The sequence below is a fragment of the Ctenopharyngodon idella genome, chromosome 5 (assembly GCF_019924925.1).
Source record: "Ctenopharyngodon idella isolate HZGC_01 chromosome 5, HZGC01, whole genome shotgun sequence".
NCBI lineage: Eukaryota > Metazoa > Chordata > Actinopteri > Cypriniformes > Xenocyprididae > Ctenopharyngodon > Ctenopharyngodon idella.
Genome location: NC_067224.1, coordinates 29516209 through 29532226, shown reverse-complemented (window position 1 = coordinate 29532226; position 16018 = coordinate 29516209). Strand labels below are relative to the sequence as shown.

Below are 16018 nucleotides of genomic sequence, written 5' to 3'. Positions count from 1 at the left end.
GCATGTGCGTACGTGCTCTAGTACGTTAGAACAAGCCTATGATTGAATCTGGAAATAAAACAAAATAACCGAGAAAAAAGAGAATTAGTTCTCAGATGCCATGTCCATAATTTATGGCAAAAAATCTAGCATTAATTCGATCTCAAACGGATTAATTTAAAGAAGTTATTACTCCACCACCTGCGTGACATCATTAACCAATGTGGGTGAACGACAAATTTGCGACAATAAGGTTTTGGGAAACAGTCGTGACTAGCTAGTTGATTTCTTCAACCATGCATCATACTATGGTAGTTAAGCAGCGAGTTACGTCGTTGTACGGGAAACACACCCCTGATTTGCTTCTCAAGAAACATTTTTTATTATCATCATCATCAATGTAAAAAAAAAAAAAAAAAAAGGTCGTGGTGCCTAATATTTGTGGAAATAGTGATGCATCTTTTCATGATTCTTTGATGAATAGAAAGTTCAAAACAACAGCATTTATTTATATCAAATCTTTTGTAACATTATAAATGTCTTTACTGTCATCTTACTGACCCCAAATTTTTGAACAATAATGTGAATATTCACAAGCGAAGTCTTCGCCATTTCGTGACATCACAACCAGCACCGCCACCATTTGACACAAACTGCTTGATTTCCATGCACACAGACATGCTTGCACGTGTACCAATTAATCAAGCAGAAATTTACACTAAACAACCAAAAACACCATTGTCAAATACAAAAACCACACCTAAGCAAGCACACACACCTGTGTCAAACCTCACCATGGCACACACAACTGAAAGCACGGCACAAAGACATTGACTGGAACAACACAACATGCACAAGATAGGAGTGTCATTCAAAACTATCTGCATACAGGCTGCCATGCGCTCGAATATTTTGTCTGACGCAGTGACTGCAGCTGAACTGCAGAAGCTGCCTCCTACAAATTGGTGGTACCAATTACTAGTTTAAATTTGCTTTTACCATCTTTTCAGGTCACCACAATATATTTTCCATGTTTTGACATCTTTTTGAAATAGCCACATATGCATGAACACAATACCAAATATTTGCCCTAAAATAACCATTGCAACAGCCTAATGTCTCCATAGTATAGCATTACGACTCTCAAAGCTCTTTGGTATACATTCTGATAAAACTAAGCAAACTTGTAAAATACATACAAGCAGGTAGAAAGTTAAATAGGTTTCTTAACTAATACTCATCCACTACCGTTACCTTTATGGCAGAATTTGTACCTAATCTCATTAGGTACAACCTCAATTTCATTAGCACTTAAGCAAAAAAAGAAAAAAAAAAAAAAAAAGAAGCAATTCTTCAGTTATAAATGTGTTTTCAAATGAACGATGGTCAAATAAAATCCAGAAGGAAATGGTAAAGAACACAAGGCTTTCACAGTTTCCATGTGTATTTTAAAACATGTTTGTGGTGCAGAACACTGTAGGATACCATGTTAAACACATTGTTGCAATAAATGTGTGGTCTTTTGATAGAAATATAACATTTCTATTCTCCGTGGGGACACAATGCTGTTTTCATTAAATGCAACCACTTTCATTCTGGGCTTGCAGGATGCTAGCAGATTCACCAAATAAAAATAATCACAGCTATGGCATAAAGCTTTAAATAGAGAGTGATTTAAAGGAATGGTTTAAAGGTTAAATTATGTACATATAGGTTCTACTGAAACTAGAGGTTTAGCAAATATGGTAGTTCTGTCTAAAAGCCTGTTCTCACCAAGAACTATATTAGGGTCCACACCAACAGATAATAACATACTGTTTTATTATAAGCGCATGTTGCAGTTAGGCTGTCTTCCGCTGTAAATGATCCAGTTCTTTAAAGTCAGCTGGCTTCTGATTGGCTGTCGTGTTTTTATCATTCATTAGCTGAAAATCATTCTGAAAGTGATTACAACAATTTCGATATTGTGTTGTTATCATTATAGATGTGGCTCAGACTTCCCTATTCTCATAGAATTAGAGCGATGATTAAAACTTTATAGTTTATAGTTATCCTCCTCAGTGTGAAGGGGCCTTATTTGTTGTAAACACTTGCCTAAAGAAAGTTCAAATTCAAAATGCTACATCTGACATTCTGTCAAACCCTTTCACATCAACAAAGACCATCAGACTCTACATACAACTCCACATATAACATTTACAATCACCGTTGTACTGCACTTCAGGGGAGCATGTTAGTTGCAATGCTAGTTACGTTAGCATTAGCACTGTAGCACAAGGGCGTCTGCTCGGGGAAAGCTAGGAGGCTGTACAGTTATCTCCCATGTTGTAACTCTAAACTATACAACCTACTACCTCATCCCGAGACATCGCTGTAAAACTTGAGGGGGGAGGATAGGAGAATGTCCCCGCTGCTTACGTTTGTGCATATGCAAGTAGCAAAACCTCTTTTACTCAATGTTGAAAATAGGTGCAATCAATTCATGCTAATAAATAGATGCAAACATTCACGCAACCACCTAATATATTCTAATGGTTGATCATTTTACAGCTGAAGTGTCAACTCTGAACAGAAGTTTCTAGTCAACAGCAGTGGTTGCAGGGAAGACTGTTGCGTTCACCTCGCAGACACATACCTATAGACACGAGCTTGTGCACAGAGTCACCACAAGTTCGGATCTACGGGTTTGTGGCAGCTGGCATCACTGCACTGCGTCACAGCTAGACCCACTCCACCTTTCACAGGACACCAAAAATAATATCCACTGCAACAAAAAGCTAATTTTCATGACTGTTGTTTTTCTTTTTCCTCATGTACCAATTTCAACACACTTTGACAAATCAGTTTAAAACAAAGGACAGCCATAGACGGCCATGTTTGGAAGTTAAGTAATTTTTTTTGAAAAGACAATGACCTCGCCAGGTAATACAGAGAAAGATCATTATATACGTCAACTGAAGTTAATGAAAAGGATAGATAAAAGATAAGGAATAAACAGAGAAAGTATTGATCCTGTAAAGTGTAAATATGTAAAGCACAATTACAACAGCTGCTGAACATTGAGAAAAACTATGAAAATTACCCATGTACCTTTCCATAAGTGTACAACAACACAAGCAAGTAAAATATATGTGACAGTGGAATTTATGTGGTGAGAAAAAAATCTGAAAAATAAATATCAGAAAAAAATTATTTTATAAATTTACTTTAATGAGGAAGTAATATTGCTAACATAGAGAAATAAGTCTTATTGATTACACAAGTCAACAAATTCAACAAATTCCCAAATATCGCTGCAAATCAAGTAATTAATCAAATAATTTGATGCAGAATTATTGGGTGTGGTTCAACAAAAATGACTTGTGTGAATATTGTTTGATAACTAATTAGAGACATGACTAAAATGGGAGCTCCCACCAACATTTTTCACCATAAATTCCTTATATTTTAAATCACTGCCGTTTAAAACATCCTTCAGAGTGAAGGTCAGTTTGAAAGACACAGGTGGTGTTTGCCGTGCCCAGATCAGACAACACCGCTACTGTTGGATCAAATATGCTGCAGTGACTGACATTTGAGAAAGCAGCATTAGCAGAAACGCTTTATTTATTTTTTATATCTACACACATTTCTTGTATATGCAACTTAAGCGCAAGTATAGAAATACTAAACTTTTTCTTTTATCCAGTAATAAACCTAACATTTTCAACTGTTTTAGTTTGTTTTAATTAAATATACATTACACACATTAAGTGTATTTTTTCGTTTACCCATTACTGCCATTTAATATACAAAAATAAGAAATCACAGACTCTGCATCAAGGGCTTTCCCAGCCTGCACTACAAGTTGTAGGTGCAACAAGCTGCAATTAGAAATGCCATGATTCATGGTACAGTGCCACTCCCTAAGGAAATCAAAGGTTATTCCAGAACAATAGAGTAAATGTTAAAGATATCTGCTTTATATCTTGACCTGTTTCTACAGGGAGACACAGTGTATTGTATTATGAGAAATGCCAGAGAGAAAGAAAAGTTGTTAGTGAATCGAATCTTGAGCATACATCCAGTGCACAGTCTCACATTTCAAATGTGTTTCCATGGCATCATACGACCACTCAGAAGCCGTTGCTGTTATTTTCTTGCTGATTTCTAACCACTGGAAACAAATCAATTAAGACTTGTCAAACAGTTTGCGTACACAAATATCTGACAAAAAACGAACCAGCGAAATTATTATTTTTTGCATAAGCATGTTAAATGTTTGACCGCAATTGACCTATATTTATTTCAGATATGACCTTAGCCTAGTGGTCTACTATTTGTTACTAAAAATAAAAAAAAATAGAAACAAAAATGTTTGCTTATGAAGCGTAACGGAATGTGGGCAACTGTGGATACGGAGACTATTTTTACAGCAATGCGGACAGCTATCACGACTTTTAAACTAAAAAGAAACGAAACAACGCGATAGTAAACAAGATGCAGGTTAAAAAACGTTCAGAAAAAGTTATGACTGAAAAAGAACTAGAAGAATGGACAGAAGAAAAAAAAAGGGCATAGGAAAGTAGCGTACCGGTGGAGGAAGTCTGTCTATGGTGCTGACCAGTTCGATGTCCATACCAGAGTCAGCCTACACCTGGCGGCAATATGGAGTCAGGCTTAGGGTGCAGACTAGGCCAATTCTGTTGCCCGCAAAAAATCTGGAGCAGGAAAGAAAGAAAGCATGTTAGAAGGAAGTATAAAAGTGCTCATTCACACGTTCAAACCATTAATACACAAACACGTCCTGACATGAAGGAAGAACTCATACAGCACCTACAACCACGAAAAAGAAGCCAAAACGGCATCCCTAGTTCAACAAGAGCAAATCGCCAAGTCATCGACAGACAACATTGAAAAAGCCCCTGTCCCCTCTTTCGCCCTCCTGTGCGGCCGGTCCTATCCGTATTTACCGTGGAAAAAAATGAAAATCCTCAAAAATGGGTCAGAAAAGGTTCCGTAGAAGACTGAGAAGAGAAGGCGGAAAGGTCGAATGCGGTGAGATGTGGTCGAGGAGGAGCTGCGGCACTGCCCTGGCTACAGGGAGAGTGGAATTTGTGACCATGCAAAGGAAAGGGTGGTGTTTTCTTTTTTTCTTTTCTTTTTTTTTTTTTTGGCGCTTCGCTGTACTGGGGTTTTTTGGATCTCAGCAGGGTCCTTGGCTGCAGTTCTGACTCCCCTTAGTGGTGCCAAAATGTGGACGTTTCCCTTTGTCTTTAACTCCCATGAACTCCCAACAACTGAGGGGCGATTAAAAACAAGCAAGGAACGAATTGAAACAGAAACAAACTGACAGAGCAATGAAATAAAGCTATAAAAACGTTAAGAAAAAAGTTTATAATAGAGAGAAGCAGATGCAGAAAGAGGGGTAGAGCGTAGTGCAGAAAATAAAAAGCAGCTTTACGGACGAGAGAACAGTCTAAAGAGTGAAGACTGAAAAGGACTGCTTTCACACCACATTACTCTTTCTGCAAATATGCCATCTCTCCGTCTACACGAGCAGCGCGCTCTCTCTTGCTCCTACTCCTCCCTCCTTCCTTCCAGTCAGCGTCCAATCCACGCCACGTAGTGAGAGAGAAAAAGAGATAGACTTTTTTTCAACCTCATCAAAATGGCAGAGACAGAAAGTTACAAGCAAGAGAGAGAAAGAGAGCGAACGAACGGGAGCACAGCTCACTGTCCTGTTCTGGAAAAAGCCACGGGCAGCGGTCTGTCTTGATTCTTTCTTTTTTAAGGTGCAAACTCCCTCGGATCAACAAAACGACAGCGAAAAATATTTTTGTTATGTCCCACGATCAAATATAGTGCCCGCTGCAGACAGGGAGCTGTGCCCGCCATGCTAATCGGATGCAATTAATAGCATTTTGTCTCTGTGTCTGTCCATCCATCTGTCTCTCTGCCTGTGTCTGTCTGTCTGCTTGTCTCCATATCTATTTGCTTGTTTACATGGCTGCCTAATCCAGGCATTGGCACAGTCTCTCCAATGCTCCCTGTGTGTGTGTGTGAGTCAGTGTGTCAGTTGGTCACAGTCTGGCTGGCGTTCCGCCGCTCCCCAGACAGTCAAACATATTTGAGTGCTATTACCTCACGTTCACAGAGACTCTTTCACCTACATTATTCACCTAAAAAAAATTTATTTTCGTTCTTCTATTTATAAATAAAACACTTTACATTTCTTTATTTCGCATCCTGACAAAAATACTTTCATAGCCGAATGGTTTTCTACATAAAGATAGGAGTTTATCCGGCATAGTTGCAGAATCACATGGGAATTACTCATGAAATGGTTCAGAAGATCTCAATATGGCTTCCCTTTTATCCTGCAATGCAGCCCAACTCATCTATGGTGTGCAACATGGCAGGAGGGGAATAATTTCAGGGGTGCACATTCTGCAGCCAGCATGTGGTGCAACATCGTATTCGTTCCCCACATTTTTACTTTCCAAAGGTGCCAACGTGATGTGAACTACATCATGAGGCAGAGATAATAAAAGTCTAATTAATTTATAGAATCCTTTTCAATAAATATATAAATAAATAGTAAACACGAATTTGGATCATTTCAAGATAAATCTTGTACTCAACTGTGCCATGATGTCTAACTAAAAGTTTAAAATTATATATATTGTATATAAATTATTAAATATACACTACAGTTTAAAAGTTTGCGGTCAGTAAGATTTTTAACCCTAACCCCTACCCCTAACCCTAACCCCTTTTTGTAGAAATTAATACTTTTAATCAGGCAAGGCACATTAAAATTATCTAAGTGACACAGTGTAAGAAAGAATTGTTGGTTTAACTTAAAAAAAAAGTAAGTTACCTGGTTGCCTTAAAATTTTGAGTTCATTGAAATTAAAAATTTGAGTTAATAGAATGAAGGTGATTGGTTTAATCAACAGAAACTTAAAATAATCTGAACCACATTAATTATTTAACCCTCTGTCAGTTTAAATCTAGACTAAAAACACATCTGTTTAAACTTGCATACACAACACATTATCTACTTCTATAATTCAATTCATGTAAATTGTTAGGCTGCATAGATTAGGTCAGCCGGAATCGGGAACACTTCCCATAACACCTGATGTACTCGCTACATCATAAGAAGAATGGCGTCTACGCTAATATTAGGGCTGCGATAACGCAGCCCTGAAGTGTCAACTAAACTATCCCCTGCAAAGGCCTCCTTCCCTTTCCTTTCCCTATGTATAGATAAAACGTTATCAAATTATTCCAGTTCGCATAGATCCGCGGACACAACTAATTTTTCTGTATTATGCAGACCAGACAAGTAATTTGGCAAATATCACTTTTTAAAAAAAAAAAAAAAAAGACCAAGCTTCTGCGCACATACGCACTCAAACACGCAAAGCTATAGACTAAACACGTAAATGAGCGGCAAGAATGCATTAAAGGTATTCAGGGTTTTTTTGTAGGAAAGGTGTCATTTAAGTGGCCCCTACAGTAATAATTAACAATTTTTTACAATGGAAGTGATTCAATCAAAAACCAACTTTAGCTCGATAATAATTTTCTTATTGTCACTGTGAAGCTGCTTTGAAACAATATGTATTGTGAAAAGCGCTATATAAATGAAGATGACTTGACTTGATTTGACAAAAGAATAAATGTTGTGATGATAAATCAAGAAAATAATTTTTTACAGTGCAGTTATAATAAAAAAATCTAGAAAAAATGTATCACGGTTTCCAAAGAAATATTGAGCAGCACAACAGTTTTAATACTGGCTAATAAGAAATGTCTCTCTCAGTAACCAAACTTTTGAACAGTAGTGTATAATATTAAAAAACATAGTTAATGTTAAATAAACTAATATTAATAAATATTTCATGTGTTAAATGTCAATAAATTAGGTTGACATCTGCTCGTAAAGAATTGCAACATAATGAAATTGTCTGTAGGAGCTTATAAGAGGGTCGAGGGGGGTACAAAGAGGCTTTTTAAGTCTCTTCCACATCCTTCTCCTCTTGAATCTAAATGAGCAGATTTGACTTTCAGGTGTCTGCCAAGCCCCCTTGTCTGCCCCTTGTTTGCCCTGTGCCCGCTCTTCTTCTCTCCCCCCTCAACCCTCTTGCCTGCCTTAGCCCATGCCAAGCTTTAAGAGCGGGCCTCCAACATAAGGGTGAACAAAGAGGGCATTAGGATAGGGGGTAGTGTCCGCAGCGGCTGGTTCCAACAGAGGGGAACAAAGGGGGAGAAGAGACGGATGCAAAGAGAGAGAGAAATATGAAACATTAACTAACTGAACATAAAAGATAAATTTATAGTGTCAGTAAACTGTTTGTCTATTCCAAAAACTGTCAAAATGTAGATTTTTAAATAATTTGTTGAAATGGCCCGCACAAACCGCTAAAAAAAGATCAGTCTGAAAAGGACCTTGTTAAAAATAAACTTCAGCCACTCGTTTCTAACACTGGATTCTTTAGAAGGATATGCAGAGCGGCAGGTGCTACACTTAGCCCGGAAAAGCACAAGGTTTGACAGACAGATAGGTATAGTATAGTATAGTATATATATAGATAGATTAATCACAGTGCTTGCCATATCACTTTCCTCTCTTCTTGTTTGTTGCGACTACAGTTGTTTTATGTTTCTTGTAGTGTGAGACAGAGGTGCAACAAAATCTTATGACAGGGGTATGCAAGATGCCTTAGTTCTGTCATCCCTTTGTGAAGACTAAAATCTTTATTTAACAGTTATATTTAAACTGTTATGCTTATGCGCATAACAGTTTCCAAGTTGGGTCAACTACTTTTTTTTTTTTTTTTTCCCACTTTTATCTTTTCCATTACAACAATAAATAAAAGTGCCTATGAAAAAAATCTATGACAGAACAGCCAGTTATTTATAACATAATTAAAAACTCTCAAAAACACCTGTTAACTACACATAGACAGGTTCACCAGTGGAAAAAGCTCTGAGACACTATGGATAACATTTATTTACATATATTTATATGTAATCAACTGTCATATTAGCTTCCCCGTTAACTGTGTCCAATGTTGTTTTGTGAAACTCAAGATTCTTTGTTGTAATTGGTGCATGATCACTTCTATCATTCTACCCTTTCCATCCATCATCGAATGTGGAGATACTGTCACGCTGAAGCAACGGCAGGTAAAATGAATAAAAGAACGAAAATATTTTATTGATAAAGTCGCTTGAGCTTAAATGTCTTGTTGTGTATGTGTGTGTGACAGAGAGACACACACTGCACTGTCCATAGATCAGTGTTTTTTTCTGTTTAATGCCAAAGACCCCCAAATATAATAATATTGCAGAAGATATAAGTCCCATCCTGAATTATAAAAGTAGCTATATTTTTACATGTATAAAGACCCAATTATACTGTATGAGAAAACTGCATCATGAGTATAAATTTATTTATTTTTTTAAATTAAATAATTGGCTTTTATTTTGCCACTGTACTAAAGCCAAAGCAAATTTAATAAAACATTATATGGGAATTTTTAATTTGTATTAAGCCACCCACTAGCATAAAATGAAACAAAAATAAATTCAGATTTATCTGTAAAGCACTTTTCACAATGAATATAATTCCAGAGGAACATGTTTAAATTATAGTCATATAGAACTGTAATGCAGTCAACAGACCTGGAACTTCAATGATGCAGTAGACTTCAAAAATAATAAATCTGTCAACCAATGTGCTGCAAATGTGCTGTATTTATTTATTTATTTTTATCTAAACAAATGTTACTAATAAACCAGCAACATAAAAACACTTTTTTTTTTTTTTTTTTTTTTTTTGTGGGGTGGCAGGTTGAGGGGGGAGGCTTCAAGTAGCTGGGTAATAGTAAACCACTTTTTTTATTAGGACTACACCACTGATACTAAGCAGCATTCGAAAGCACAAATGCCTATGACTCCATAGGGCATCATCAACCTCAACAGGAAGAACAATGTCGTCTTGTGCTCAATGGCTCCAAGCCTGTTTATGGTGACATACCGGTGAAGTCTTATTGGTTTTCAAAGAAAGAGCCTTGGCAGTGGTTCTGAGGAGTCAAATCCTCTGAAGCCAGAAGAGAGCAATATAAGAAAAAACACCCACTCAGCACAAACACGGTAAGGAAGAGACACACAGATTAAGTGATAAAGAACAAAAATTATGAATCTGCCCATGTGAAGAATAAGACACGGGTGACCACTTGAGTCATTAAAACCTTCTGTGTCAGCTGCCATGGTCAGCAAGCAAATGACAAGCAGCATCTATTTTTTAAAGAGGTAAAAACTTGCTTTTGCAATTCTTTTTTTTATTCCCTCTCTGTCACAGAAATTAGTTTGAAGAGGTAGAAGTATTGAGTACTTCAGATTATCTGATTATTTGTTTATTATAGACAATAAACTCAAGTAATTCAGCATTAGGTAGAGAAAAATACAACAATTAATTAGGAAATAACTAAATATGTAACATTAAATTTTAATTACACATTCAGAAAACAAACAGCTCCTGCTTCAATTACCAAAAAACAGATGTTCATTTAAGAGGGAAAGAAATCTACTGAGTCTTTGAGAATTCACAGCAGGAAACCAGCTGAGTATAAAAAACGATTTTTAAATAAAGTTGCAAGTTTTCAAGACATCAGTCTAAATATTGAATCTGTGCTTCTGCAAGTCAATCTTGAAAGTCCAGAAATCCTGTTTCAAATGGAGATTTAGTAAGATCAAAGCAAAAGTAATGTATTTATATTATCCTGAGTATATATATCCCATACACTCATATGTATAGTATGAATGAATCAACCTGGCTTTGTTGAAGTAATTTTAAATATCAATATATTAGATCAGGTAAAAATAGCTTCTTCACTTTTAACAATACAGATAGCACAATTGTTAAGAGGTTTCTATTTCCCTGTTTTTAGCTTTTGGCATCTCCTTTTTCTGTTTAATATAACAATATAAAAGAAAGTGATTAAACCCAGCTACAGCTTCCAATATGACACAAACACTTCTGAATTTTGTACTGGGACTGAATTTGTCCACTGCTTTTCTTTCTTTTCTTTTTTTCTTTCCCGTTCCAGGTCTCTCTCGTCTCTCTGTCTGATATTCTCCTCATGTGCTACTGCGGCACCCACACTACTGCGTCCTCCCTATTAATCTACCACTCAGATATACAGCATGTCACTGTCTTCCATTCCCAGGATGCATTGCCACAGGCAGAACATGAGTCAGTGGCTGAAGATTACCATTGTAGAAAAGACTACTAATCACATTGTCATTTCAGTACCTTCAGTACTTCAGTACACTGTTTTGGTCAATAAATGGTGGTTGCTTTTCACGCTGTGCCATGTAACTGACAAGAGATTGGATCAGCAGCAAAGATACAGCACTGATCTGATTAGAGCCAGGTAACTTCTGAGTCCTATTTTTACCTTTTTTTTTTAATAAACCTTTAGGAGAGATGACGTTGCAGCTGGTTTAAACCAACAACTCAACAAATATTTTCTGTGGGGATCATAAAGTATAATATTCCATACAGAAAAGCCAAAAAGAGTGCCAGTAACTGAATTTGCAATCAGCACTGCAGTGTATGGAACTCTGTAGCTCTGTCCCAAGATCTAATAAGTTACTTCAAAATTTTTCCTCGATCTTCCTGTGAAACGATACACTTCTCTCTGGTAACGTATGCCAGATTTCTCCAATCTTTTTTTCTTTCTCAATAATCCATTTCAATCGGATGAATGTCACAATATGGCAGAAATGATCTGTCGCTACTTCCGTTACACTGCAACTTGTGACAAGTGACAAAGTTGACTGATTTTTTTTTTTTCTATGAGATTGTTGCAATGCATTTTGGGAATCAGGATTTCCATCTCCATGATGGATACATAGATTCTGCCTGAAAAGTTGCCTAAAACTAGTTATTTCAGGGATGGGTACAAATGTACAATATATCGGCACCATACTGGTTCAGTTCAGTGGATTGCCATTTTTAGATATTTAGTACCAGTTTTGACCAATATTGGGTATTTAATCGCTTCTAACTTAAAGGGATAGCGATAGATTATGACAAAGGTTCAACAATTTAACTAGCATCCCAAAGGTCCATCCTCCATTATCATGAGGGCTTATTTTTTACTAATTCAAACAGTATACTAATTTTATCCACCTTTTACGCTGTGTATTACAATGCTGTGATGCCTAAAATCACTTGCAGCATACAAATTATGTTATTTAAAGATATATTACAGTGGCAAGAAAAAGTATGTGAACCACTTGCAGAATCTGTGAAAATGTGCAAAATTTTAACAAAATAAGAGAGATCATACAAAATGCATGTTATTTTTATTTAGTACTGTCCTGAGTAAGATATTTTACATAAAAGATGTTTACATATAATCCATAAGACAAAAAAATAGCTGAATTTATTAAAATGACCCAGTTCAAAAGTTTGTGAACCATTGATTCTTAATATTGTGTGTCATTACCTGGATGATCTACGACTGTTTTTTTGTTTTGTGATGGTTGTTCATGAGTCCCTTGTTTATTCTGAGCAGTTAAACTGAGCTCTGTTCATCAGAAAAATCCTCCATGTCCTGCAGATTCTTCAGTTTTCCACCATCTTTTGCATATTTGAACCCTTTACAACAGTGACTGAATGATTTTGAGATCCACCTTTTCACATGGAGGGCAACTGAGGGACTCAAACACAACTATTAAAAAACGTTCAAACATTCACTGATGCTTCAGAAGGAAATACGATGCATTAAGAGTCGGGGGGTGAAAACTTTTGAACAGGATGAAGGGGTCCAAATTTTTCTTATTTCGCTTGAATATAATTTTTTTTAATTTAGTACTGCCCTTCAGAAGCAACAGAAGATACTTTCATGTTTCCCGGAACACAAATTAAATACAATTTACCTTGATCTTCAAATTACAAATGTTTCCACCCCCCATCTATTAATGCATCATGTTTTTTTCTGGAGCATCAGTGAATGTTTGAACCTTTTTTAAAAGTTGTGTTTGAGTCCCTCAGTTGTCCTCAGTGTGAAAAGACGGATCTCAAAATCATTCAGTCACTGCTGTAAAGGGTTCAAATATGCAAAAAATGCTGGAAAACTGAAGAATCTGCAGGACCTGGAGATTTTTTCTGAAGAACAGAGCTCAGTTTAACTGCTCAGGACAAACAAGGGACTCATGAACAACCATCACAAAACAAAAAAACAGTCGTAGATCATCCAGGTAACCACACACAGTATTAAGAATCAATGGTTCACAAACTTATGAATGGGGTTATTTTAATAAATTCAGCTATTTTTTTTTTCCCTTGTCGATTATATGTAAACATCTTTTATGTAAAATATCTTACTCAGGACAGTACTAAATAAAAAAATAATTTTGTTAAAATTATTAACATTTTCACAGATTCTGCAAGTGGTTCACATACTTTTTCTTGCCACTGTATGTAGATTATAGATTTATAATATTGACCACTTAGCAGATATTGGCCATAATCTTAAAAATAATATGGGCCTAACTGTATCATCCAAAATATACCTACCTTTTGGAACAGCCTTTGTGTCAGTAATGTCTTAAAATGTTCAACTCACTATATAGGACACAAGAGCACGTGACTTTTCTTCACATCCAGTATGTAATGCAATATTTGCTCAATATCAATATAATCACATGGTATAAAACAACAACAAAAGTCTAAATCTTCCAAAGTGGCATAAACAGTTAAATCCCCTTTAGACTGAAGCAAGCAGGTGGCTAAAGAGACACAAAAATGGAGACAAAGAAAGAAAACAGCCGGAGTCCTTCTTAGGAAGGCGTGAGGTTGGACCAGGAAGAAATGGGAGAGGGGGGGTACCTAATTACGATATTAATCAAGCTTTAATTTCAATTCATCTCCAGTAACCGTCACACACGCTCACTAATCAGAGGAGCAAGTAACACAGCCAACTACACAGTATTAACACATCTCAGCCCCTCGGCAGGATGGAAAGAAAGGGAGAAAGGGGCTGATGAAGAAATGCATACTGTCTCAGTGAAATCAAACTGACTGATGCCTCTCATCCAACCAGAAAATCAGCACAGCACTGACAGAGAAAAGAAGAGAGGGGGGTTCAGATATGTGGCGTGTGCCAAAGTAGGAAAGGGGTTGGTTGTATACTGTGGTGAATATTTTAAAAGGAGGAACTCTGAGTGCATTATTCAACAGACATTTATCTTCAAAAGCACTATAGCTGTAGGAAAACCTTTTCAGTTACATCTTCATTGAATTCTGAAACTGTTGAATCGGTCTTTATAACAGCGCCGACTGCAAGAGCTTTTATTCAATGTTCTTTCATCCTTTTGCTATACCACTGACATTTTTATTATTATTATTGCACAACTATACACATAAGAGATTATTATGATTGCATTATGATTTTACCTGTGCTTTGGCAATAAATAACAGCTTGAATTGAAATAAAAAGAAAGAGAAAAAGGGGTTAGAGACAGACAGAGAAAGCTGAGTAGGTGGTTGCTGGGACTCAAGGGGACACAATCTACTAATTCATCTCATGCCAGTTCCTTTTCCAGCGGCCGTAAAAAAGATGTCTCAGTAAATTTTAATAATAATATAAAAAGCCCCTCTGGCCTCAAACTCTGGCCTCCCTTCTCCCCTCTCTCTTTAGAGCAGGGGCTTGAGTTCAGCTCAGATTTGGAGAGAAAAAGAGTTCAGGAATGCTCATTGTGTGAGGTAAGTGCCTCTCTCTCTTTCTTGCTTGCATTCTTACTCTCTCTAGTTCTGTTTTTCCCTCGACGCTTAACGTTTTCTTCTCTTTACCTTCTAACACCGTAACTACCCTTTATCAGTGCCCCATCTCTATTTTTTGGTCTCTCTCTTTCGATTTCTTTTGTCTGCATCTCCATCTCATCCTTCTCTCTCTCTCTCTCTCTGTCATTCTCAGAAACGAACTCACTTTCTCTCCATGCTCTTTTCCTCTTTAATTTACTCCGGAGGAGAGCGGAGGGGGCAGCGCCATGGTTACCTGGCGTTGTGCCATCTCATTACACCGCCAATTGATTCTGGAGCACCGCCACGTCCGTTACCCCTTTTCCCTCCCCTCCTTCAGCCCTCATTCACCACCTCCCCTCCTCTCCTCTACCCCCAACAGTCAACCTCCCATTATGCTGCTGAGACTGTCTGCAGTGTGGTCTGAATACTGAGCACCATCTCACATAGACACAGACCTACATGCACACATGCTCATAAAAACTAAGCTATTGGACCACTTTACTAATTGGGAAGTTCAGAATCTGTTAGATCGTTAAATCCGCTGAGTCACACACGTGAAGTGGCATCTACGCATCTACCTGCGGTGATGCCGCACAGTGTTTGGTTCAAAACATGTTCAGCATGGCTCATAGGCCACTTAATCTAATTTAACATTGGATTCTGCTCTCTCGTCCAATCAAACAGAAGCAAACTGATCATGTGACTGCTGGTCTGGTAACATAGCATGACTATCAACCTATCAAGCTCTCTCACGCTCTAGAACTCCTTCAAACATGGCCATTTTCTCTGTCTCAGGTACCGCACAGTGTTTTGTCGGCTCTTGACAATGTGATATGTTATCATTAAACTGCGAGTTTATATACAATATACGACAGAAGATTTGTTTGCTACTTTTTTATACATTTAAAATATGAAAACAATTTAAAACCATAATAATAAAAATAATTATTCAAAAAACATGAAATTAAATTCATTAAAGTGTGTGTATCTATAGATATATATAGACAGAATATTTGTAGAATATATAGAAATGTATGTATGTATGTATGATATATATATATATTTTTTTTCTCCACAGAGAGAATATTTGTAGAATATATAGAAATGTATATTATAGAAAATTTGTAATATGATAAAAATCTTTTTCTATATAATTATAATAATAACAAATTTATAAAAGACCTGAGACTATAGTCATTAATTTAAAATACATATAATAAAACAAAA

The 16018-nt window shown here is 36.6% G+C and overlaps 1 long non-coding RNA gene across 6 annotated transcripts in view; it reads right to left on the bottom strand.

Annotated features, from left to right (window-relative positions):
• LOC127512570 (uncharacterized) overlaps positions 1-6136 on the bottom strand; it is a 64991-nt gene extending 58855 nt beyond the window's left edge. Inside the window, exons 1-3 of one of the 6 annotated variants that reach the window (XR_007930212.1) lie at positions 4932-6019; positions 4553-4679; positions 3548-4135 (exon numbers count right to left, since the gene is read on the bottom strand). This is a non-coding gene — a long non-coding RNA (uncharacterized LOC127512570). Of the gene's footprint in view, positions 1-3547; positions 4136-4552; positions 4680-4931 lie in introns of those variants that run through there. The other 5 variants (XR_007930217.1, XR_007930216.1, XR_007930213.1 and 2 more) reach the window with 5 other exon arrangements.
• Between the last annotated feature and the right edge of the window lie 9882 nt (positions 6137-16018).